This window comes from Bubalus kerabau, chromosome 14, assembly GCF_029407905.1.
Source record: "Bubalus kerabau isolate K-KA32 ecotype Philippines breed swamp buffalo chromosome 14, PCC_UOA_SB_1v2, whole genome shotgun sequence".
In the NCBI taxonomy this organism is placed as follows: Eukaryota; Metazoa; Chordata; class Mammalia; order Artiodactyla; family Bovidae; genus Bubalus; species Bubalus kerabau.
This window is the reverse complement of record NC_073637.1, coordinates 64,724,825-64,751,544: the sequence shown is the minus strand read 5'-3', so window position 1 is coordinate 64,751,544 and position 26,720 is coordinate 64,724,825. Positions and strand designations below refer to the sequence as shown.

General features: G+C 42.2%; 1 protein-coding gene across 3 annotated transcripts in view; it reads right to left on the bottom strand.

The window, feature by feature from the left end:
- Positions 1-26,720, bottom strand: part of NCALD (neurocalcin delta) — a 470,454-nt gene that overhangs the window by 219,345 nt on the left and 224,389 nt on the right. For all 3 annotated transcript variants that reach the window (XM_055546508.1, XM_055546507.1, XM_055546506.1), the window contains one exon: positions 6,394-6,444. The gene's annotated coding sequence lies outside the window, so the exon portion shown is untranslated. The remainder of the gene's footprint in view (positions 1-6,393; positions 6,445-26,720) is intronic.

Sequence of the window (26,720 nt, the reverse complement as noted above, 5' to 3'; positions counted from 1 at the left end):
CAGTGCCTGGGATTTCACCACTAGAGATACGTTACTTTGGGTCTTGACATCTTTCTGGTTTTCAGGATTTCTCTATTAGACAAGATGGCCCTAGGAAGTGTCATACTCAGCTGAGACCTCAGGGCCTTAGAGAATGAGCCACAGGAGAGATGCCTAGAAAGGAGCTTGGGATCTGAGAATGGCAAAGTGGTCCTGAGAGGAGAATGAGAGGACCAAAGTCTGGGGTGATTGTTTTGCTTGGTTGACCCCACCTCTGTAGCCCCCAGTACAGGATGAGGCAATTAGAACATATGTTAAGTCTCCTGATTCGAGGAAACACTGTTCTGAGCAGCTTTAAGAGTTGGAGGCATGGGGTATGGTGGTAGGTGGTCATCAAGTGCTAACGACCCGGAGCACTGTGAAGACACAAAAAGACAAGAAGGCAGAATCCTTGCCCTCAAAGAGCCAACAGTCTCTTTTGGAGAGAAAAAGTATCCATAGCAAAGAATTGGTAAATAAGACAAGACAGGAATGACCAAGAACAGAATCCACGTGTGACAGGAAACTCAGGGAAAGGAGAGCTCAGTGTGGGAGGGGTGGTGTGGGCACCACACAAGGCCTCAAGGACAGTACTAAATAAAGAGATACAATGAATGAGTTGCCTGTCTTATGCCAAAAGAAGACCCAGATGATCATAACTAATTGCTACCTCGGTACTCCCCAACAAGGAAATCCAGCTTGTATTTGATCACCGTAATGCAAAATGATGTTAAGATGGTCTAGAAACAAAACAGATATAATGTACAGAGATATTATTTAGAAAATATTCTACTTCAAGTTAAACTCAGGTCTTTTTAAAAAGATCTAACAGTTGCTTCTATCATATTACTAAAAAATCCAGAATTTCAGTAATAGGTGAAAGTACCAGATTTATATATTACTATAAATGGTGAATAAATCTGAAATCATATGGCAAGACTAAATCCCTCTAAAACTGGGAGAAAGATCTGATGATCACACAGGCTAACAACATTGGCAAATTCCAAGACCTTCCCCTAGCTTCAGCTCTGATAAGAGCGCTTTATCCTGTGACCTTCCAGTCAAAGACAAATGATCTTCTTCTGAGCTTGCATTTAATACTTCCTTATTTTGTGTCCTATTTTTTTAAAAGGGTTCCTTTATTTAATTCCTACAAAGAAAACAACTTCAAGGGAGAAAGGAAGGAAGCAAGCAAGCACACTTTGACCTTTATTTGCTAAATGAGTTATTTTCCCAACAGCTACAAGTGATTAAGTTCTCACCATTCTGAATAACAACTCTTTGTACCCCTTGGCATAGGAGAACCAACAGCTACAGCCTAAGGCGTGGTCGTGAGTGAGCAGAAAAAAGAAACACAGGCAGAAAAAGACTTGAAAAGGAGGTGAAGGGTGGGGGAGGGGCCACAGGAAATCATTTCTCTTAGGAGTTTCTTAGCTAAATTATTGCCATACATATTTTCATGTCAACTTGGCTGCTAATGGGCTTCATTGCCTGTATTCTTCAAGGTAGCTGCATATCTGAGACATAAACAGCAAAGGTCTCTGGTTCAGTCCACTAATAGGTTTGCATTAACCTCTGTGGAGGTGCACAGTCATCCTATTGTCCAAACCCACAATTTGGATGCAGGGTCTAGCAAAGGATGCTTGCGTTTTATTTCCAGATGCAAGCAGCAGCTTGGCAAATGTAGTTCCAATGGCTAAATGTTAGGATTTCTAGGACATTTTGGTGTTACAAGGAGCCATCAGGGGAAAAAAAATTTGAGTTCCTGAAAATCTGGGTGGTGATTAAAATGCTGACGCCAAATGACAATAGCAGAATTTCTGTATTTAATGTTTTATAAGAAAAGGATTCAGAACCCATAAGAAGAAATCAGTGAAAATGGATATTTAATACATTTAAAATATACAAATGTCTAAGCATCATGTAAAATGTAAAAATTATAAATTAAACAGTTGTTGTTCAGTCACTCAGTGGTGTCCAACTTTTTGTTACCCCATGGACTGCAACACACCAGGCCTCCCTGTCCCTCACCATCTCCCAAAGTTTGCCCAAGTTCATGCCCATTGCATCAGTGATGCCCTCCAACCATCTTATCCTCTGACGTCCTCTTCTCTTCTCCTGATTGGGGTAGTTTTAATTTTTTCATATGGTAAATTATACAGTACAATCCTATTAATAATTATTAGTAGGCAGAACTTAAAAACATAAGTATTAAGAAACTAAACAGTCTCAAAAATGAAGAAAATTAAGTCATGAAATGTTGAAAATGAGATCATATTTTTGGATGTTCATAATGAGAGTTCTCAAAGCACATAAATGTTGTTGCCACTGAGAACATATTTTTATGCAAATTTCTTCACTGCTAAGGAAAAAAAAAAAAAAAAAACTACCCCAATTAGGAAAATAGTGATGTATTTATGAGCTATCTCCAAATATTTTTCTCTGACTCCTTCATCTTCAAATACTCCTCAAAACTTAGAAATATTTCTCCAAGTTAAACATAATGTTGTGTATTTGTGTGGGGAAGCTAAATTTATTTAGTTACCTCAAGTTGTAGCTTACTTGAAGGCAAGAAGCAAGCATTTCTGATTTGTTCTCTTATTTAGTTTGCTCATATTCTCTTATTTAGTTTGCCCAGCTGCCTGTGTCTGTTTCAAAACTCTCCTGTTGCAGTGGACACACCCTAAAGTGCCTGCCCAGTGAGTGCAGTCTCTAGGATAATCCTTTCCCCTTGAGTACAAGCACCACCTATACTCCCAGCCTGACTTGCCCCGGCCAATAGAACACTGCAAAGCCAGAGGGGATAGTCACTCCCCGATAAGGTTACATTATGCAAGTCTCTGTCCTAGCAGACTGGAGTCCAAGATCCTCCTGCTGGTTTCGAAGTGAGTAGCCATGTTGTGACAGGGCCTGTGAGAGGCAAACGGCCACATGGCCAGGAACCTTGAGTGATACCTGGGAGATGAAAGCACCCCAGGTGCCAGCTAGCAAGAAAACAAGGGACCTCAATCCTACAACCTCAAGTGAATCCCACCAACAACCGCACAAACCAAGAAGAAGGAAAAAAAAAAAGCTTCTAAAAGGAACACAGCCTACTTGTTGCGGGAAAGAGAGTGGGGTACGAGAGGATGGTCACATCCCAGGTCACATCTGAGTCCCTGGGAGAGCTGCCAAGTGTGAGTTCTTGGCTTCAAACAGGCCATCTCATAAGGCAAGAGATGGCAAGGTGTGGGGTTATCTGTTTTTATAGGGGCGGGTATTTCTTAGGCTAATGAGTGGGAGGAGTATTCCAGCTATTTGGGAAAAGGGGTGGGGATTTCCAAAAATTGGGCCACTGCCCATTTTTTGACCTTTATGGTTGGCCTTGGAATGAGCATGGCGCCTGTGGGTGTGTCATCTAGCTTGCTGATGTGTAATGGAGGAAGTTGACTGGTCCGCCATCTTGGACCTATTTGGTTCTATTCAGTTTATGATGTGTTCTTGGATTATGTCATTCCTTTAATGGTTGCGCCCTGCCCCCTTCTTGTCTCATGGCCAACATCTTGATTATAACTTTACAAGACCCTAAGCAGACGACCCAGCTAAGATACACTCAGATTCTAGATCCATAGAAACTGTGGTATAGGAATTATATATTGTTTCAAACCACTACATTTGTGGAAATTTGTCATGCTACAATATATAACTAATGCAAATATGATAATCTACTTCAAACTCCAATAACAACTATTCTCGCAAAAAAGGTTTGTGTTGCTAGTGCTATTTTCTTTCTCCATTAGAGGAGAGAATATAACTGAATGCTTTATAGATGTGTACATCTCTATTTTAATTCAAAACTTTAATGCAGAATATAATTCTCCATGTATGAGTCTCAAAACATAAATTAGTTGAATTCAACATTTTAAAAAATACCATTATCTTGGGACTTGAAAATTGAAGAGTATGCCCTCCCAAATCACTTCACTATTTTTTTTAAACAAAGATTTTATTTTTAAAAGTTCAGAAGTGCAAAATTATTGTGAAGCTAATAGAGAATTACTGTATACCCCACTCCTAGTTTCCACTGTTATTGTATCTTATATTGGGGTGGTACATTCTTCACAATTAGTGAATAAATATTGAAAATTATTATTAACTTGTAATAGCTTCCCTGGTGGCTCAGACGGTAAAGCATCTGCCTGGAATGCGGGAGACCCAGGTTTGATCCCTGGGTTGGGAAGATCCCCTGGAGAAGGAAATGGCACCCCACTCCAGTACTCTTGCCTGGAAAACCCCATGGATGGAGAAGCCCGGTAGGCTATAGTCCATGGGGTTGCAAAGAGTCGGACATGACTGAGCAACTTCACCTTCTTTCACTTTCATTATTAACTAAACTTTATTCACATTTCCTTAGTCTCCGCCTCATGTCCTTTCTCTGTTCCCAGATTCCATCTAAGATACCACCTTACAGGCAGCTTTCCAGTTTCCTTAGACTTCTCTTGGCTGTGACAGTTTCTCAAACTTTCTTTGTTTTTGATGAGCTTGGCAATTTTGAAGGAGACTGGCCAAATGTTTTGTAGGATGCACCTCGATTGAAAATCGTCTTGTGTTTTTCTCATGATTAGACTGGGGGGTAATATGTTTTGAGAGGAAGATCACAGAGGTCAAGTGCCATTCTCATCACATCCTGTGAAGGATACCTACTATTAATATGATATATCACTGTCAATGTTACCTTGATTTCCTGGCTTGAGGTAGTGTTTGTCAAGTTTCTCTGTTGAACTGTTGCTGTTTAGTCACTAAGTCATGTCTGACTCTTTTGTGACCCCATGAACTTGTAGCCTTCCAGGTTTCTCTGTCCATGAGACGTCCCAGGCAAGAATACTGGAGTGGGTAGCCATTTCCTACCCAGGGGATCTTCCCAACCCAGGGACTGAACCTGCATCTCTTGTGTCTCCTGCATTGGTAGGCAGATTCTTTACCACTGAGCTACCTGGGAAGCCCCTACTGTGAGTTACCCTTTTTTAAAAAAAACTTCCTGTTTCTATACTGTACTCTTTGGAAGAAAAAAACTATGTGTAGCTCCATGCAGAGTTATGCTTTACCTCCTAGAAAACAGAGTATCTACATGCACTATTTGGAGAGATTTGTCTATTTCCCTCATATATTTACCCAATCATTTATTTACACCAGAATAGATAGGTATGAGGTTTGGGTTAGACCTCAATATTGCTTATTTATTTTGCGGCTCACACTGTTCCTGCTTTGGCTGATGGGAGTGCCTTAGATCGGTTCCTACAACCTTTCCACACACTGTTGCCATAGTCACCTTTATGAGATTTGGGGTCTGTTTTCATCTTTTCTCTTTTAGCACTTCCTTACTTCCTGGCACTATAAGACAATCCAGGCTTTTTGTGCATATTTCTCGCCCCAGCCCTCGGTCATTTCTCTGATTCTTTTTATGGGAAAATAATATTGAAACAAAGATTTGAGTGGCAGGTATATTTATTGCTCCTAGGGCATCATTGCTTCTAAGGTCAAGCCAGTTTTTCAGTCTCTAAATCTGGAACCTCGGAATATCCCTATATGCTTAATATATTTTAATTTATTCAACAAACATTTCATAAAGATTACTATTATGCCAGGTATTAATTTAAGCACTTTATAAATATTTATAATCACCTCGTAATATTTATAAAAACTTTGAGGTTCTTGTAATAACCTTATAACGACAACAAAAGAGGTAGATTATAAACCCCACTTTGTGAATGGAAAACCCCGGGCCCTGAACAGTTTGGACCTGTGCTCAAAGTCACACAGCTGGCAAGTGGCAGGGACAGTATCCGAACCCAGCACCTGGCTCCAGCTTTAGGGCACTAACCAGTGCAGCACACTGCCTCACACTGCCGAGAACCTCACAGAGCATAAAAAGTGATGAATTAATGAATCCATCAGTCCATTCTCCTGCCAATTTCTATCATGTGCCCATTAGGTGCTAAACTCTCTGCTAGATGTTAATTGGTGCCGAAAGCCATTTGAGACACTTCTTGGGCTATGGCCCAATTTAAAACAGAAGAAGAGGCTGTTGTAATGTGCCTCTTGAGAGGATTCTGGCAGCTGCCTGTGATGAAGATGGTACATAAAAACCACTCCACTTGGTGGCTGCAAATATACTTTATTATGCTACAGGCAATAGTCAAGGGTGATAACCAGTACTTTTTGTAATTTAATTTCTATCCATTTCTATCCTATTCACAAAGTTTACAGAGGAGGTTTATTATCTTTCCTATATATGAAACTTCCATATTTGAATAAAACTGTTTCTGGTGGAAACCACTGAACAAAACTGATATTTCCATCAACAACTGATTGAAACAGTTTAAAATGTACACTTACCTTATGACTGTCGCTAATGGGTGGTGCCAGGGGACCAAAGCTGGAGGTGATCTAAAAGAAAACACACAAAATAACTATGTTGATTGAAAAAAAATCTTAAAGGATTTTTTAAAGGTGATTTATCCCCATGTATTTAGTAGAAGAGGCTTCCCAGGTGGCTCAGTGGTAAAGAATCCACCTGCCAAAGTAGGAGACTCCAGTCTAAATCCTGGGTGGGGAAGATCCCCTGGAGAAGGAAATGGCAAATGACTCCAGTGTCCTTGCCGGGAGAATCCCATGGACAGAGGAGCCTGGAGGGCTACTGTCCATGGGGAAGGGAATGCACGTAGAGGCAGGGATCTCCAGAAGGGACTTGCCTAGAAAAGGCGGCAGAGGCTAACACAACGGGGAGTCTGTCCCTGACCTCTTGATATTTATAAACCCCTTGGCAGAGAATACAAATCCAAGGGAAGGGACAGTCAGGGACACGGGTCTTCCCTTTTCGTTCAGTTCAGAGCAAGCACCAAATGAGCCTCCTTTTAGACGAACCAAAGTTCAGGTACATTCCAAAATGAATTAGCAGACACAGTGTCATCATGTAACAAAAAGAAATTACAATAAGCAGACAACAATTCAGACTATTGTCCCAACTATCTAACCAATAGTGTACTGGTTAGATTCATAGTTCAGAAGAAAGGAATGATCAAAGGTGTTGATTAGCCTGGAGGAGACTGTAGCAGAAAGAGCCTGATTGAGAAGGCTTGGAGTAAGGGGGGTGGTGGTATGTGGTCTAGTGAACCCCATCGCCAATGGACACAAGAGAGGGGTGGTCTCTCAGATTTTGTTTCTTACATTGATAACCTCTCTTTGAGAAAAAGTGGATTTTAGAACCTCTGTGAGCACTGGTCCAAACAATCTAATTAGCATACTACTACAGTTTCAAAATGATCAACAGGGTCAAAGCCCTCTTGGGAGATGTGTAAAAAGAAAGAAAAAAGAAAAAAATATCCCAACTCATATCATTTAATTCTTAAATATCAGAATGTTACTTTCATTAGAAATAAATACTAAGAAATGCACAATTTGGGGGTTTAAAAAATCCTCCTTATATTAAAAAAATATATTGGAGTAATTCAAGAAGAAAAGATGTTCCAATGGACATGTTAGGAAAACATGTAATATTTCACTGACTTCTATGTATTTGATGGTGTACTAATCATCTCAAAAGGTATCTCAGTCAATAAACCAAGGACTCATATTCCTCCAAGCATTTACCATGGAACTGAATACAGTTAGAGCAGAACTATGAACTTTACCAAAGAATTAATAGATTTGCCCCTTTGAACATAGATAGAAGCAATATATTTCACTGGTAAGGAAATACTGAACCTCTGGATATCCCACAAACAATAGTTATTATGCTATTTTTAGTTCTGGCAATATAAGAATTCTGATCTAAGACAGATTCTGAATTTTTTTCTTACCCATAATAACCTGTACATTTTAATGATACAAATCATTATATAAAAGATGGGATTCCCTGGTGGCTCAGATGGTAAAGAATCTGCATGCAATGCAGCAGACATGGGTTCTATCCCTGAGTTGGGAAGATCCCCTGGAGAAGGGAATGGCTACCCACTCCTGTACTCTTGCCTGGATACTCCCCATGGACAGAGGAGCCTGGCGGGCTACAGTCTATGGGGTCACAAAGAATTGGACAGGACTGAGCGACTAAGCGCAGCACAAAAGATAATTTGACTTAATATAATGCAATTTTTCCAAGCATGACTTTTTAAAAACTGAAACAAAAAAATCTATGAAATGGTTTTTGTGTATTTTCCTTTATCTCATAGTTACTTTGTTGACATATAAGCACATTACAATTTGAGAAGTGGTATTTTTGGCTTTTTTGTTGTTAAGATGTGGAATTAAGTCAAGTGAATTCACAGGGTTTTACATGTTAAAATATATTGGGTTGGCCAAAAAGTTTGTTTGGCTTTTTCCAAAAACTTTTTGGCCAACCCAATACATAGCTAACTCTGTTTCAGAGCTTTAAATTTTACTGAAAACAAAACAAAACACAGATGCTGAATTAAAGTAGCAAGATGAATAAATAAGCAGCTTGCCAGAAATAGGACCCCTGAGGTTTTTCTCTAGTGTCAGAGTGGACAGGCCTTTAAAAACCAAACCTGTTGCTGGCATCCAAGTCAAGGGGATAAGACCAGGAGAAGAGGACAGCACCTGAGTAGTATCAAAGCTCTCTCTGTTCCCTATGCCACTGGACAAGTTTCACTGATGTGCTCACAGAAGCATACTGAAACAGCCTATCTTACCTAGCTTTTCTCAGAGATTTATTTTTAAAAAAAAGATGGACGTGGAGGGAGGAAGGAGGACACATGAGAAAGCAAGTGTAAATAACCCACAGGATATATATATATAAATATATAAATATATATATATATATATAACAGCTACTTTCATTGAAACTGAGACGGAAGAGAAAGTTTGTAGATTACATGCACATTTTGCTAATTCAAATGATCGTGTGAGGGAGACAAGGGGATAAGGTGGAAAGAACACAGGTGTAGGAGTCAGGAATCCTAGGGTCTAACTCCAGCGTGACCATTGGTTAGCAGTGGGCTAACTTTGGAGCACTCATCTGCTATCACTAGATCGCGATACTTGGGGAATGTGTGTAATCACAATAAAATCCCTTTTGATATCCATTTCAAGTTGGTTCTTTTCCTTCAAGATCTCTATCAGGAAGTTTATGGCTTATGAACAAATAAATAGAGCCAGCCAAATTAGCTTTTTCAGAAGGCTGAAGTGAATCTTTTTTTAATGGTGATAGTGCTTAAAATAGTCACTGTATATATTTTGGCATGCATACACAAACTTCAAGGTCTATGATATGAAAAGTCTGAGAACATTTGGATAAAAACTGCCTTGAAAGTTTTTAATGTTATATAAATATACTGTACAGTTACCAACACCATTTAACCATTAGTTCTAACTACGTGATCACACCATCTAACCATGCTAATGATGAAAGATATGGTTTCTGGTGTCAGTTTTTGTATCTAATTTTTTATCCAAAACCTCAACTTTTCATTGAGTGGTATTCTGACAAGTATTTATAAATAGAATCAAACAGCTTTTTATATTTCATTTTAATTTGACTTAACAAGTCTGGTACCTTGAATTTCAGAATCCATCCCTGACTTTGCTCTGGAAGTGAAAAAGACTTAGTATTTATTCATCTGGAAAAAAGCATACCATGCTCCAAAACATAATTAAACTGGAAACAGATGATATTCATCCTCTCAGGGGCATTTAGCATAAGCTAAATATATTCACAGCACAGCTGACCATTTATAAACACAGCTACCATCGCAACCAGAGCTGTGTCAGTGGCAGTCCATCCACTGGTCTGAAGTACAAAGGCATGAATCCTGCTAGGGTGGGGGCCACGTAGGAACATCTTGCGTTAACCCTGCTCTACTTTATACAAATGTTTAATAAAAATATTTTAAAGCACTTCATTGTCTTGTCCTCTACTTTTAGACTGGGTACTTAACTGAGGATTAATTTAGTTCTTTCCATGTTAGGACATTAAGTACGGAGGGAGCAGATTCAATAGGAATCCAGTTTCCCTTAGAGGACCATTGCCATCGCCCCTGTGTCTCACGGCACAGCCTCACTTGGGCTGGATGCTTCCTAAGCTTCCTTCAAACGCCACACTTCATTCGGATGTCATGATTCTGGGACGTAAGTTGTGAGGAACAGAGGTTTTCTCCTCTGTTCCTCAGATTTGGTCTTACATTCAGAAAGCATGTTTAAGAAAATTAAAAACTATAACACAAAGAAATCAACTTGATTCCAAAGAAGAGAGATCCACTAAATAGGGATTAAAGAAATGTCTTATTCAGGGACTTCCCTGGTTGTCTAGTGCTTAAGAACCTGCCTTCCAGTGCAGGGGATGTGGGTTCAATCCCTGGTTGGGGAACTAAGATCCCACATGCAACTAAGCCTACACACAGCAACAAAGACCCATGACAGCCAAAAAAAAGAAAAGTTTTATTCAGCCAGTTGGTCAGTCAACAACAGAGAACCAACAAGGGCAGGAATTTCAGGTCACCTGCAATGCCCCACTTGGGAGAATGGCTGGCTGGTTGGCTGGTTCACAGCAGAAACATACAGTCATCTGATAGCAACACCATAAGGAGTGCGCTTGTCCATTCACTCAACAAGCTCTAACTCAGCACCCACAGAGAGGCCGAGGCTAGCCCGAGAAATGAATGACATGCCTTCCCCCCTGAGGTGCTTGCTGCTAGGTGGGGAAGCCAGCTAGTCACTTATGACAGACGAGTAAGCAAATAAAATAATCAAGATGTGAGCAGATGAATGACAGCCTTGTATAAACTTGGCTAAGCCATCAGAGCAACGCTTTGGCACACACCTCACCCCTTCCTTTCCCTGGCTTGCGGTTGTTCTCACCAGTGATTTGTCACTCGCCCTGTGGCCGCTGGATGTCATCTCTCTGTTGTTTATGTTTGCTTGTCTGCCTCCCCCCAAGCCAACTCAAAGAAGTCCTTAGGGCGTGGGATTTCTGTGGCTTACTGAAGTAAATCAGCCCCCAGAACAAAACCTGACACCGGTAGGTGTTCAATAAGTATTTGTTTACTAAATCAATGTATGAGTGAATAAAGACTGCAGAAATTAACTCAAAAAAAAAAAAAAGGTGGGGGATGATTGTCTAGAAAGATGAGAGGGAATGAGGTTGAGTTCTTATGAAAGACAACTAAATTTTGGCAAATAAGAAGTTGAAAAGTCAATTGAGAGAAACTGGCTTAGCAGGTCCTCAGAAACACCCACAATAGATCTACAGAGAACAGGAGTTTTGTCTGCCCCGTGTCCTGTCTTCATGGCTTTGATGGGCAGCCCACCCCAGACTTCCACTCTTCTTACCACAGGGGAGGGCTAGACCCAAGTGGGGCCATTGGATTCCCCTTTCCTGGGCATTCCGAGGCTGTGCCACCAGGAGCAGCAGCACCTCAGAAGATGGTTTACTTGTTTTTGTTTTGAAGACCCTCCGTTGCCCTGGTTCCCACATTCCCCAAGGCCTCTTCCCTAAGTTCTATCAGCTATTTATATCCTTCCAATAAACTTTTTTTTTTCAGGCTCCAGTAATCTCTGTTTATTTCTGTTGATTACATCCAAAGCTCTCTATGACCACAGGGTCTGATTAAAGATAAATGTGGTTTGCAGGGCTTCTCAGTAAAGAATTTTCATTGAACAGTCAGCCGGTGCAGGCACTGAGCTGAGCCCTTTATAGGAGTTATCCAACTTAATCACTAGACGTATCTCTCTGAGTGCCTACCTCCATTTAAAAATGGGAACATTGAGGTTTACAGGGCTCTTCGGGTGGCACTAGTGGTAAAGAACCTGCCTCCCACTGCAGGAGACAGAAGAGACTTGAGTTCGATCCCTGGGTTGGGAAGATCGCCTGGAGAAGGAAATGGCAACCCACTCCAGTACTCTTGCCTGGAGAATCCCATAGACAGAGGAGCATGGTGGGCTACAGTCCATAGGATCTCAAACAGTTGGACATGACTGAAGCAACTTAGCATGCACGAGGTTTACAGATGTTGAGTAAAGTGTCTTAGCTCCTACTCTATCAATGACTACAAAGTCATTTGACTCCAAAGACTAAAACCTTAACCATTCCTCCCTTCTGTCCTCCTGAGAAACACAGGTTTCAGTGTGTGAGAAAGAACTGGAGATGCCGGGTGAGTCATGGTGGTTTAGGGAGGATCAGGTGGTGGTGGGTGTCCTTAGGGAATGCATAGACTTAAGGGAAGTATGACTGGTTTCCACAGTCATGATGCTGGGCTGCTTTCCCCCACATTCCAAATCATGTTATGGGTTTTTTATCCGTATCATGCAAGGAAATCAGAACAGCTGGTTTCCCACTGAGAGCTGCTAAAACAGGCGCCTGGAACAGGTGGTTCTACTCTCTCTCCACATAACAGACACTGGCCCTCTTTCTCCCCTCTGGCTTCCCCTTTCCTTCCAGCGATTGCTGGTTTGCAGTCCTTGCCCACCAAGTGTCAGATCCCAGCCAGTGTATTTACTCTCAACTCTCGGTCCTCACCCTGCCATCCTCTGTCACCCACCCATGCTCTGCCTCCCATCTCATTTTGCCTTTTTACCCATTTATTATCAGTCATTCAGAAAATATGTGAGGATCTGAAGTCTTGAGGCTCTTTACCAGACACAGAGAGGGTCCAGTAAATAAGACAGAACCCCTCATGGAGCACCCAGTTAGAGGGGGAAATGGACAGATGCGAGCTAACGTAAGCATCATCTAACAAATGCACACTGTTTAAGTGTGATGGGCAGAGACGCAGAGTCTCACAGAGAAGGGCCGACATCAGAGGACGTGTCTGCCGAATGGAGAAACAAAGGCTGGAAAGGAGACAACCCAACCCAGGGTTAGACTGGTCCCCAGTCTAAGGAGAGGAACAGCTCATGCACAGGCCCAGAGGTGGGCAAGGGCTGGCATGTTCCAGGGTCTGAGCAGTGAGTAAGGGCCAGAGGGACCTAGGGGAGCCAACCAAGAGAGTCAGGGCTCGATGGAAGCCTGGATTTTATTCTGAGTGCAACTTCTTATCCTCTTACTCCCACAAGTAATGGATCTCCCATAAGAAAATATATCAAAGAAAATAAACCTTTAAAAAAGGGAAATATTTTAATAAATATTTTCTTGTATATTTAATGCCAAAGCAGCTGGCAAAGTGCTACACTCCTGCAACACTGGGCTGCAGATTGAAGCCTGGAACCAACTAGAAAACGACCCTGCAAAAAGCCTCACAGACAATCTCTCCAGGATCTTACGAGGCAGATCTTGGATCTACCTTCACGTCCTCACATATTTCCTCATTTTATATGAGGAAAATGAAGCTCAGACAGGTCCGATAGCTAATTAGGTGGAAGAACCAGGATGTATGACCAAGACTCTCTGGTCCCCAAATTCAGTCTTAACCATCATGTCACACTTCCCCCAAATTCCATCAGTTTAATAAAATACCATGATGTTTGATCAACAATACTGAAGAATGATGTAAGCCTCCTGTACCACAGGAGATTTTTACCAGATTCTGGTAAAAACAACAACAACTTAAAATACATACTTTGTTGGATGAGAATTTTTCACATTTTCTGTACTTTGTATCACCAAATGCTCATGTTAACCACGTGAACATCAGTGATTTCATGTTGCTGCTCTCAAGCACTTTGAAATGTAAACATCTATTTGCTCCTAAAGGAAATGGGCTTGTATTACAGATTCAGGACTCTATGTTATTATTTTTGTTTTCTGTGTTTTATTCTTTTCCTCTCTTTATTCACTTTGGAGACTTTATTTCTCGCAATTTTCAGTGTGGCTGTCTCTTGAAACTTTTCCTTGAATATTAACATGGTATTTGTTACTTGGGATTCAGAAACCTGACAACTTAATTTGCTAGCATTCCTAGTAGAAGAAGAGTAAAGAGAAGCCAAGGGAGGAATATTAAACTCAAAAACACAGCACTGTGGAAGATAATGTGTCCTGGGGGCCTGACTTCAAAGGGCAGGTGTGCAGGGTATCCTCAGAAGAGGCCACGGAATGAGCTAGAACCATGAGTAGAGGCCAGGCCATGTAGGACACAGATTATCCAGAAGGGCCTTCCAAGATGGTAGTTTTTAACTCAGGGCACACTCTTCTATGGGAATAGCATTTTACACGGTGGTTTGGTTGTCAAACCATTCTATAAAATCTAACAATCTATTATACACATGAAATATTTCCCCCTTGATTACCTGAGGAAGTGCAACAGGAGCAAGAAATCAGAAAGTCAGGTAAATATTGTAAAGTCATAGTATCTAAAAGAAGGAGGAGGAGGAGGAGGAGGAAAAGAAACAGGAGGAAAGCAGGGAAGGAGGCAGGGAGGAAGGAAGGGAAGGGGCGGGGGAGGGAAGCAAAGAGGGAGGGGAAGGAAAGGAAGGTAGATCCGGGTTTGTGGTGTTAGAAGCCCTTTTTTAAAAAAATACAAATGATGAATACAAAATTAAACATAAATGGGAATATTTTTTAGAATGAGAAAAGCCATTATGGAAATTACAAATTTTAATAACTGAAAAGTTGCTTAGTATCATAATACATGTTTAGTAAGCAACTACCAGACACATGTATGTATGGAAGTGACTGTAAATCACACAAATAATCTGACTAAGCCCAAACAAAGTGTATCCCCAACTCAGCTTCCCCTTAGACTGATCCCCAATATGCCTCTGGCTATGCCAGCACCTCTCCACGTGAGAGTAAAGGCAAGCTCAGTGGAAAGAGGCAGTGTTCTTAATCCACTGCTGTAGTCAGAATCTCTGTCTTCTGAAAAAATCTTACAGAAACATACGACCATGTGAGCCCAGTGAAAAGGTATCTCAAGCATCTGAGTTCAGGGTGGATCCTGCTGCGTTTCCCCTCTTCCAAGTCTGCCGTATTCCCGTGATCAGAGTGTCCTCTGCCTCCCACATCAGCACAAAGAGGAAGCAGAAAAGAGTCCATGTTCCTGGTTTAATAAGTCAGAAGTGCTTGGGTCCCCTGGTCCAGACTCAACAAAATGTGCTACCTCCCACAAGACACACATGGGAAGCTGTGCTTCAGGATGATTAGCAACGTGGATCCCACTGGAGTTTGCTGGAGCCTGGGCTCTATGTCATTTGATGAGACAGTCATCAACATAGCCACCACTGAACCATCTTTCTCAGCACCAGTGTGTGCCTGCGGGGGGTGCAGGTGAGTGTCCCTCCACAACCAGGACATCAAGCGCTCTGGCCATGACTTCAGCTTTTCCTGTTCCTGGGAAGTGGTGACAGGGCTACTCTGGCAGCCTCTATTTGTTTCCACTGCAAAGCTTGTGCAACTCCTTTTTTGGGTGTTTCGCCCATGACTTTGCGCTCTGAACTAGAAGCTCCTTCTCAGTGTCGTATAATCAGGAGCAGGCTGTGTCCCCAGCATCACTGTTTCTGGCATCACTGAGCCTGAAAACAGCCTGGACCATTCCATCAACTTTCTTTATGGGCCTCAGGGGTTAGCCAGCCCAGGGCAGATTCAGTATTATCTGTATTCCAAGGATCAGTGAACAAGCGAATGTCCACCCCAAGGCAAAAAGGCCATTTACTCTCCAGCAGTGATTTGGACTTTACATGAGAACCTGGTTGATGACCTGCAGTGTCTGAGGTCTGGCTAAGAAGCCAGGACTCCTCTCTTAGGCTGGTCAGGTCATGCTGGTTAAAGCACCCTGTGTGCATCTGAAGTCAGAACCTCTACCAGAGAAATGCCAAGGAAGTGGGGTCCGGGAGCAGAAAGAACTTTGGGCCAGAGACTTGAGTGAAATGTGTGTGACTACATATCCTGAGCTGTGAAATAGTCACAAACATTATTTGGCAAGAAACAGGAATATGCATGACTGTATCTCATAACAGATGCCTCACATGACAATAACCTTCCTTTTCTTCCTATTTCTCTTCTCTTCTATTTTTGTTGGTTTGATTGGTTGGTTTTTGCTCTCTCTTTTTCCTTTTTAGTACAACTCCTCTCATTTGTGGATATAGGCATGACCCCAAAGCTATGGTTTTTCCAGTAGTCATGTACAGATGTGAGAGTTGGACCATAAAGAAGGCAGAGCACCAAAGAATTGATGCTTTAGATTTGTGGTGCTGGAGAAGACTCTTGAGAGTCCCTTGGGCAGCAAGGAAATCAAACCAGTCAATCCTAAGGGAAATCAACCCTAAATACTCATTGGAAGGACTGATGCTGAAACTGAAACTCCAGTACTTTGGCGATGTGATGTGAAGAGCCAGCTCATTGGAAAAGACCCTGATGCTGGGAGAGATTGAGGGCAGGAGGAGAAGGCGGTGACAGAGGATGAAATGGTCAGATGGCATCATCAACTCACTGGACATGAGTTTGAGCAAACTCTGGGAGAGGGTGAAGGACAGGGAGGCCTGGCATGCTGCAGTCCATGGGGTCTCAAAGATGGGGCACAACTGAGTGACTGAACAATAACAACAGCGTGCAGAGTTCCTCACAGACCAATACACTGTCTCTTTTACTTCACATAAAGTCCTGAAAGTCACAAGGGCTTCCCTTGTGGCTCAGCTAGTAAAGAATCACCCGCAATGCAGGAGGACCTGGGTTTGATCCTTGGGTTGGGAAGATCCCCTGGAGAAGGGAAACACTACCCACTCCAGTATTCTGGCCTGGAGAATTCCACAGACTGTATAGTCCATGGGGTCACAAAGAGTTGGACATGACTGACTTTCACAAAATCCTAAAAAGGAGGAACCGGCGTTCTTATTTTACAGGGAACAGAGGCTTTGGGAGGTGACTGCTGTATTGACGAGTGTGAGCCCATCCTGCCTTACTCACCACAGCCCAGGCCGGTTCTATAAGGAACACTTGGCATCTTTCTCTTGATAGACAGATGCATCACAGGATGGAGTGGAGGGTCCTTCCTCGGCAACCATGCGTCACATCCTGCCCGCCCCTCTGCTCTCAGCCGTAGCTGGAGGGCAAGTGGTAGAGATGCAGGCTCCTCTGGGGCTTAGCAGTGCCCTCCCAGGCCTCTCCCTGGGCATCTGCTGACTTTCTGTCTCCAGTCCTTTCCTGGTGCTGGGAACCTACAATCTGCAGGTGCAGCCAGGAAGCACTGGAAAGGAGCCCCCCAAGACAGTTCTCAGCCAGGGGAGAGTAAGAGTGAGTGGCTGAACTTCCTGCGGTCCTCTTTACACAGTCCTGGGAGACATTCTACAGTAATCACATCCCCACTTGCCTGCTCAAAATCCTGCCTCAAAATTTGCTTCTGGGGCAAAATCAAAAATATCTTCCACTGAGCCTCTTAATTACATTTGCCTTGTTCGGAGACCCTCTGATTCAATATACATGCATTTTATATGGCTGTTAAGCTTCTCAAATGAAAGCATTTCTTCCCATTTTTTTTTTCATTAACCAGTCATTTCCCTTAACCACAACTCCTTTGAAAGAAAAGGATGCAAGACAAACAAGCACGCTATAACATCTCTCTTCCTTTCAGAGTCCTGAAGCCCAGTCTCAAAGTCCCATTAGGAGCAGAGTTCATCAGAGCTACTGACAATACCTTCTGCTCTGTTCAGGTGAGAAGCAGACACCTGAACACACAGTAATAAAACAAGACTTAAATGATGATAATCTGACAAGTTCATTACTTAGAAAATATAATTTTGCTCTCGGATATTTAGGCATAAATCAGAGGCAGTTCATATAAATGACTCTTCTAAGGTTTATTGCTTTCACACACACAAAAAGAACTTTAGAATTTTTCCCTTTGGCACTATTAATTTTCTATCACCTAGAAACAGCATCAGTTGCACCAGTTTTCCTTCCATCACAGACACACACACACCCCCGACCTTCATACCTGCTGAAAATCAATGATTCTGGAGCTCCTCCCATTACAAGTGGAGAGACTTTTGTTTGTGTCTCCCCTCTGATCCTGGATCACTGTTGTCGACTGAATACTGTTCCCTCATGTGTACTAAGTCGCTTTAGTCATGTCCAGCTCTGTGCGACACTATGGACTGTAGCCCGCCAGGCTCCTCTGTCCATGGGATTTCCCAGGCAAGAATATTGGAGTGGGCTGCCATGCCCTCCTCCAGGGGATCTTCCCCACCCATGGATGGAACCCATATCCCCTGCAGTTGCGGCACCACTGAGCCACTGGGAAAGCCCAATGTCCCTTCAAATAGGTCCTAATTCCAGCACCCGTGTCACCTTATATGGCAAAAGGAACATTGTTGATATGATTAAACTAAGGTTCTAGAGATGGAGAGATTATCCTGTATCATCCAGATGGGCCCAGTGTAATTACAAGGGTCCTTATAAGAGGAAGCAGGAGAGTCAGAGTCAAGGGAGAAGGCAGTGAAAGCAGAGACTGGAGTGACGCTGCCAGGAGCCAAAGGAAAGCCAGCAGTCTCCAGGAGCTGAAAACAGCAAGGAAATGGATTCCCCACTCAGAATCTCCAGGAGAAACCGGCCCTGCTGACATTTTGATTTTAGCCCACTGAACCTGATTTCAGACTTCTGACCTCCACAACTATCAAAGAATCAATCTGTGTTGTTTTGAGTCTCTAAGTTGGTGGTGTTTTGTTACAACAGCCATAGGAAACTGATACAACTGCATCTTCATTCTGCCACTGCTTTTCTATACTGACCTCACCAGCACACTTTTGCTCCCCTCCCTTAACGGGCATACTACATCCAAATGAGGAATTAGAGAGTATTTCTTTCTCAATCAACCTGAAAGACATGTCATGGTGTTGGAGACCTAACCCTGCCCTATGAGGACAAGCAGCACTTGCATACAAAGGGTAAGATGTACAGGAACAATTCAGTTTAGGACAGCAATTGCTGTTTAGTCGCTCAGTCGTGTCTGACTCTTTGTGACCCCAAGGACTGTAGCCTGCCAGGCTCCTCTGTCCAGGAGATTTCCCAGGCAAGAATACTGAAGTAGGTTGCCATTTCCTTCTCTAGGGGATCTTCCGGAGAAGGCAATGGCAACCCACTCCAGTACTCTTGCCTGGAAAATCCCGTGGACGAAGGAGCCTGGTAGGCTACAGTCCATGGGGTCGCTAAGAGTCAGACACGACTGAGTGACTTCACTTTCACTTTTCACTTTCATGCATTGGAGAAGGAAATGCCAACCCACTCCAGTGTTCTTGCCTAGAGAATCCCAGAGACAGGGGAGCCTGGTGGGCTGCCGTCTATGGGGTCACACAGAGTTGAACACAACTGAAGTGACTTATCAGTAGCAGCAGCAGGGAGTCTTCCCAACCCAGGGATTGAACCCATGTCTCCTGCATTGCAGGTGGATTCTTCACCCACTGAGCCACCAGGGAAGCCCAAGGACAGCAGTAGGGGCTACAAAAAAGGATTTGGGCATCATGGGCATATAGATGATGTCTGAAGTCAAACCAATAAACTGTAGAAAATTCTAAAAGAGACGGGAATACCAGACCACCTGACCTGCCTCTTGAGAAATCTGTATACAGGTCAGGAAGCAACAGTTAGAACTGGACATGGAACAACAGACTGGTTCCAAACAGGAAAAGCAGTACATCAAGGCTGTATATTGTCACCCTGCTTATTTAACTTATATGCAGAGTACATCATGAGAAATGCTGGGCTGGAAGAAACACAAGCTGGAATCAAGATTGCCGGGAGAAATATTAATAACTTCAGATATGCAGATGACACCATCCTTATGGCAGAAAGTGAAGATGAACTAAAAAGCCTCTTGGTGAAAGTGAAAGTGGAGAGTGAAAAAGTTGGCTTAAAGCTTAACATTCAGAAAACAAAGATCATGGTATCCGGTCCCATCACTTCATGGAAAATAGATGGGGAAACAGTGGAAACAGTGTCAGACGTTATTTTTGGGGGCTCCAAAATCACTGCAGATGGTGATCGCAGCCATGAAATTAAAAGACGCTTACTCCTTGGAAGGAAAGTTATGACCAACCTAGATAGCATATTCAAAAGCAGAGACATTACTTTGCCAACAAAGGTCTGTCTAGTCAAGGCTATGGTTTTTCCAGTGGTCATGTATGGATGTGAGAGTTGGACTGTGAAGAAGGCTGAGTGCCGAAGCATTGATGCTTTTGAACTGTGGTGTTGGAGAAGACTCTTGAGAGTCCCTTGGACTGCAAGGAGATCCAACCAGTTCATTCTGAAGGAGATTAGTCGTGGGATTTCTTTGGAAGGAATGATGCTAAAGCTGAAACTCCAGTACTCTGGCCACCTCATGCGAAGAGTTGACTCATTGGAAAAGACTCTGATGCTGGGAGGGATTGGGGGCAGGAGGAGAAGTGGACGACAGAGGATGAGATGGCTGGATGGCATCACTGACTCGATGGACATGAGTCTGAGTGAACTCCGGGAGTTGGTGATAGACAGGGAGGCCTGGCGTGCTGCGATTCATGGGGTCGCAAAGAGTCGGACACGACTGAGCGACTGAACTGAAGTCAAACCACAGCTGGACCATATAAACATATGATAGTGTCCTTGGTAGAAACAGGAAGTGGATCGGAGGTTTAGTCTACCAGAGATCCACAGAAAGTTAACAAGAGAAAATGTGGTCTGGAGTATAATTTTTGTAGATTTTTCTTGAGCTAAAATGCAATCTCAGATAGCTAATGAAGAGGATTATGTCTCATTCGGAGAAAAGCAAGCCTCAAAGAGAGCTCTTGAGTTCTGTAGCAGGCACAAAGATAAAAGTGAGGTCATAGTTCCTACCGTCAAGGAGATCAGAGATAAATTCATTATAATGTAATTAGTGACATGACAATGGTGTCACCAAGTGTTATGGGGGCGGGGGGTACAGCTGGTCCAATGTGCAGACTGAAGAAAGCCCTACTGGAGGAAGTAATAACTAAGAGGAGTTTCGAAGGATGAAAAGGACAGGGAGAAAGAGGGGGACGTTCAGGGTGGAGGAAACAGCACAAAAGAGTGGAAGTGATGTGAAGGGAGTTAAATGTGTAGGTGAGATCCCCCAGGAAGATACTGCACAATGAGCAAAAAAAAAATAAAAGAAGAAGCAAGACAGAGCCTTGGAGAGGAGGAAGGATTAGAGAGAAGGCACAGGAAAAGAAGCCCGTGAATTAGTTCAAAAAGAAAAAGAGGAGTAGGAAGGAAGTCTGGAGGGAAATTGCTGAGGATAGAGAGCTTTGGGTGGGCGGGAGCTGAGGAGGAAGATGAATGCTAAAGGGACCAGAGGAGGCCAGGAGAGAATTTCCTCAGACCAGATTCATTCGATGATGAGTGTAAACACCAGACTGCAAGGGGGCTTTCAGGTAAATGGAAATAACGAAGTAGAAGTCGATGTGGCACGCTCAGCCTACAATTTCCAGTATCTTGGTTGAGACAGGAATGAGAACCATGCCTGCTTGTCAGAGTTTTAAACTTTGGAGACCAAAATAGGCTTTATAAGCTGCCACTAAAAAGAACAGATAAGATTTAAATACACAATGAGAAGATAAGAATCAACTTGGACCATCCTCCGCAGACTTGGGCAAAGCTAAAATAAGTGGAAATATCGTCACAAGAACAGTGGGGCAAGCTGACTGGGGAGAAGAAAAACATTACAGAAGTATGAGACTATATATTTAAAAAACTGTCAAAGAAGCCTCAAATTAAAGATCCCAAGAAGGAAATAAGGAAATCTAGAAGTAGATGAACTAGAGAAAAAAAGTGGGAATAGATTAAGAAGGTGAAGACAAAGAAGTGGATTCTATATCAAAGGGGGAAAATTGATAAGTTAAACAAAATAGTATGAAAACTACAGGGTAAAAAATATAAAAATAATAGAAGAAAATCACATCTTAATTGACAATGTGTCTGGAATGCAGACTAGTTTTAACAAGGCACACTTTTATAAATCGCACAGAAACTACTGCACACAGAACAGGGGTGAGTGTTAATAAGAAGGTTCTTAGTTCTGAAGAATTAAGACACAGCACTAACGCAGGAAACAGAGGAATATTTTTTAAAATCCCTAATGGTAAAGAATCTTTCTGCCAATGTAAGAGACACAAGAGACACAGGTTTGATCTCTGTGTTGGGAAGATACCCTGGAGGAGGGCATGACAACCCACTCCAATATTCTTGCTTGGAGAATCCCATAGAGGAGCCTGACTAGCTACAGTCCACGGGGTCACAAAGAGACGTGACTGAAGCAATTTAGCACAATTTCTTAGCACACTTTCAAATTTAGCAAGCATTTCCTAAGTACTGACCTAGGACAGAATAACATTTATATAATAATGTAACTTAATAACAATAAACAAAGAATGGAAAATTGAATTTAAGGATGTTAAAATGCTCTTTTCATGCAACTAAGTGGCCAGATAAGATGTTGATGGATCTAGTATAAAAGCAAAGAGTTTAAAATCCACAACCGAAAACAAGTGATTAAAATGGTCAAGGAAAATAAAGAACAAGAGGAAAGGAGTCATTTGTGGTGTCAAATGCTGTTGACAAGCCCAGTACAATGAACACTGAGAACTAATCATCCCAGTGAGCAGGACAGAGGTCACTGGGGACCTTGACAAAAGGTTTTGGTAGCTTTCTGGCTACACATATTTGGAAAATCTTGGGAATAAAAGATCAAATTTATAGCATCAGGATGTGCAGGCAAACAGAATGATCCAACTCAGTCTTGTCATTTCTAATCATTTCCTGATAGTAATTTCTTGGCCAAATAACAAAGAAATAATAGTCAAATTTGCAAGTGGCAATAGAAACATGCAACAAGTAACTGCATCATGAAAATGTCTAAATAATGATAATGACCCACAGTGTATCCTCAAGCCTGACGTGGAGGTCAGAACTTCAGCTTGGGCTGAGCACAGGCACACGACCCCACCGATTCCTGGTAATTACCTGTGATTGCCCGTGTTTGTCTGGCCTTGCTAAAGGGCTGGGCCATCCTTGTATTCACCACTGAAAGTCAAATAAATAAATCTTTTTTAAAAATTTATTTTTTACTGAAGTAGAGTTGATTTATAATGCTGTGTTATTTTTCGACGTATAGCAAAGTGATTCCATTACCTATGTATATTGTATGTATGCTTTTTCAGGTTCTTTTCCACTATAAGTTGTTACAAGATATTAAACATAGCTCCCTGTGCTATACAGTAGGTCCTTGTTGACTTTATATGTAGTAGTATATATCTGTTCATTTCAAACTCCTAATTTACCCCTCCCTGTCTTCCCCTCCCCCTTTGGTAAGTTTGTTTTGCATGTCTGTGAGTCTATTTCTGTTTTCTAAATAAGTTCTGCTGCTGCTAAGTCGTTTCAGTTGTGTCCGACTCTGTGCGACCTCATAGATAGCAGCCCACCAGGCTCCCCCGTCCCTGGGATTCTCCAGGTAAGAACACTGGAGTGGGTTGCCATTTCCTTCTCCAATGCATGAACATGAAAAGTGAAAGTGGAGTCGCTCAGTCGTGTCTGACTCTTAGTGACCCCATGGACTGCAGCCCACCAGTCTCCTCCATCCATGGGATTTTCCAGGCAAGAGTACTGGAGTGGGGTGCCATTGCCTTCTCTGCTAAATAAGTTAATTTGTATCATATTTAGAATCCATATATAAGTGATATCATATGCTATTCATCTTTATCTGATTTATTTCACATCTCTAAGTCCATCCATGTTGCTGCAAATGGCAATGTTTCATTCTTTTTTTATGGTTGAATAATATTTTTAATATTTATAATAAAGATTAATATTCTTTATTATTTATCAAACCCAGTTCCCCTGCATTGCAGGCAGATTCTTTACCGCCTGCAAAACAGATGTCCTGGAGGAGGAAATGGCACCGCACTCCAGGATTCTTGCCTGGGAAATCCCATAGACAGAGGAGCCTGGCAGGCTACAATCCATGGGGTTGCAAAGAGTTGGACACAACTTAGAGACTAAACCACCACGTATCTTCTTTACCCATTCATCTGCTAATGGACAGTTAGCTGCTTCCATGTTGTGGGTATTTTAAACAATGCTGCTATGAACACTGAGGGGCACGCACCTTTTCAAATCAGAATTTTCTCTGGATATATGCCCACAAGTGGGATTGTTAGACCAGATCATATGATAACTCTAGTTTTAGTTTTTAGAAAAACCACTACACTGTTTCCCATAGTGGGTGCACCAATTTACATTCCCACCAACAGTTCCCTTTTCTCCACACCCTCTCCAGCATTTATTATTTGCAGACCATTTGATGATGGCCATTCTGACCAATGTGTAATAATTAACTCTTGCCTTTTCCTTACTCACTCAAAGAAAGGATGGAGTACAACATGTAGGTGATGACATTATTATACACCTGGTTAAATCTGGTATCTACCAGTGCTGGGATCTGACAGCCTTCCCAAGTAAAAGGAGAAAGCGCATTTTCACCACTTGACAAGTTTGTACCCTGATGCAGAAGAAAAATTCTTCTGTAATTGCAAACTGGGTCATTGATTGGCTGTTAATAATGATTCAATGAATTAATGAAGATATAGGAAAGAGGAATGCAACCATAGCACATATTAGTATAGGCCGATAAAGGTCTTTCCTACACTCTTGGTGAAGATGGACAGCACTTTACTTAATGTTCCATTCTTTCAGTGTTAGAGAAACATAGATTCAGATTAATTGAAAGGAAAGCACATCTTAATTGATGTGCTTAATTGATGAGATGTCTGAAATGCAGATAAGTTTTAAAGGAGTCATGCATGTGAAAATCACACAGAAGGTAATTACACAGGAACCAGTGGCAAGAATTACTAAGTAGGTTTTCTCTCCAACACTTTCAAATGACTTAGATAATGAATGTTTTTAATTAACTCTTTCCCTTTATTTGCAAATAAGAGTTTCTACAGGCTTTAAATAGCTTGACTTTTTTCCTCATCACCATTCTGGTTGAAAGAAAAATTTAGTTAGCAAATCCCCTCTTCTTAGTAAAAAAGAAAAATAAATAAATAAATTCTGCTTAGCCCTGTCTGAACAGCTACACATTCTGATTCAATTAACGATTTTTTTGTAATAATCCAATCCCGTATACTTATCCACATATAACCTGGCAGTTTCATTGCATCAACAAACACGGCCAAGAGAAATTAACGTCGTGGAATGCCTGCCATTTTCAAGGTAGTTTTCACTTGATGATGTCATCTGATCCTCATGAGAATTCCATGAGGCACCTATTATCCCCATTTTACTGATGCTGAAATTGAGATTTAGAGTCTTGAAATGATGGACTTATGATGAGACAGCTAGTAAGTGGCAGCAACCAGCACGACTCTAAGTCAGTCAGTCTTCAAAATCGATGGGGTCCATTCTGGGTGATACTAGTGGTAAAGAGCCCTCCTGCCCATGAATAAGACGTAAGAGACCAGGGTTCATCCCTGGGACGGGAAGATCCCCAGAGGAGGACCTGGCAACCTGCTTCACTATTCTTGCCTGGAGAATCCATGGATGGAGGAGCCTGGTGGGCTACAGTCCATGGGGTCACAAAGAGTCAAACACGACTGAAGCAACTTAGCATGCATGCATTCCTCATCACACTGTAAAATAAGATTTGATTCTCTGGGAGCTGACTCAGTGTATAAAAGGAGCTTAGGAGAGTGGCAGTCAGCATGCCTTTATTGCTATTTTTTAATCACAACATTCTTTTCAAAGTTGAAGTTGTACTCTGAACTCTTAACACATATCTTAAGGGCACTGGATTTCCTTTCATTTGCAATTTTGAGAGGAGTACCTGGAAGAATATTCTGGACTTGACATGTTGAGATGAACCTCAAATACTTTTAGAAAATTCATTATTAAGGCAGAGATCCAGGGATAATCGGTTGCCTTGGGTAGCAGTAGGAAAATATTGGGTTGGATGTCAAGGAGCCCTTCCTGACAATAAGACAAGATAAACGTTGAGATGAACCAAGGGAATTTAGTGACATGCCTGGATGAAAATATAAAACAATCAGTAATCCATCATCCGTCAGAGGAAATGTGTATGGGAGCAAAAGAATGATCCATCTGAAATGACCCCAACGTGCCCTTATCAAATGTTGACACCAACAGTTAAAATACAAATTGTCCTGTGTTCTTTTATGTGACAGGCAGTCAGGTGTGGCCACAAGAGGAGACACAGGGGAGGCTGAGGAAAACAAAAGTGTATTATAGTCAAAGGCCTTGAAAACAGGAGGCAGACCAGGTCACACAGGGCCACGTGGGGCAGGCTCAGGGTGGTCAGAAGGCAGAAAGCAAGAGAAAGAAGGACGTTTGGCCAGAGCCTTTATAGGTGTTTCCACAGTCAAGGCAGGGCAGAGTAAACAGTTTTAAGACTGGCTAGTTTGAATAATCCCTGCAGGCTGGGCTTTAGCTCTGTATAGAGGTGGTCTCTTTCAGGCCCTGGGGTGATTTAGAGCAGGCAAAATATTAGCTTGGGGTGAATTTGACCAATGGAGGAAGTAAGATGCTGGGTGAGCTGTGTGTGTGTGTATGCTCAGTCCGTGTCTGACTCTTTGCGACCCCAAGGACTGTAGCCCGCCAGGCTCCTCTGTCTGTGGAATTTTCCAGGCAAGAATACTGGAGTGGGTTGCCATTTCTGACTGGTTAGTTTTCATATCAAAGGTATGATCCCACAGAGCCCTTTGCTATCTCTAAAAATTGGCTGGTTGAGGGAGAGGCAGGCTTTCCCCAGTCAGAAAGGATTTAAGGTGTAAAACCATCATAA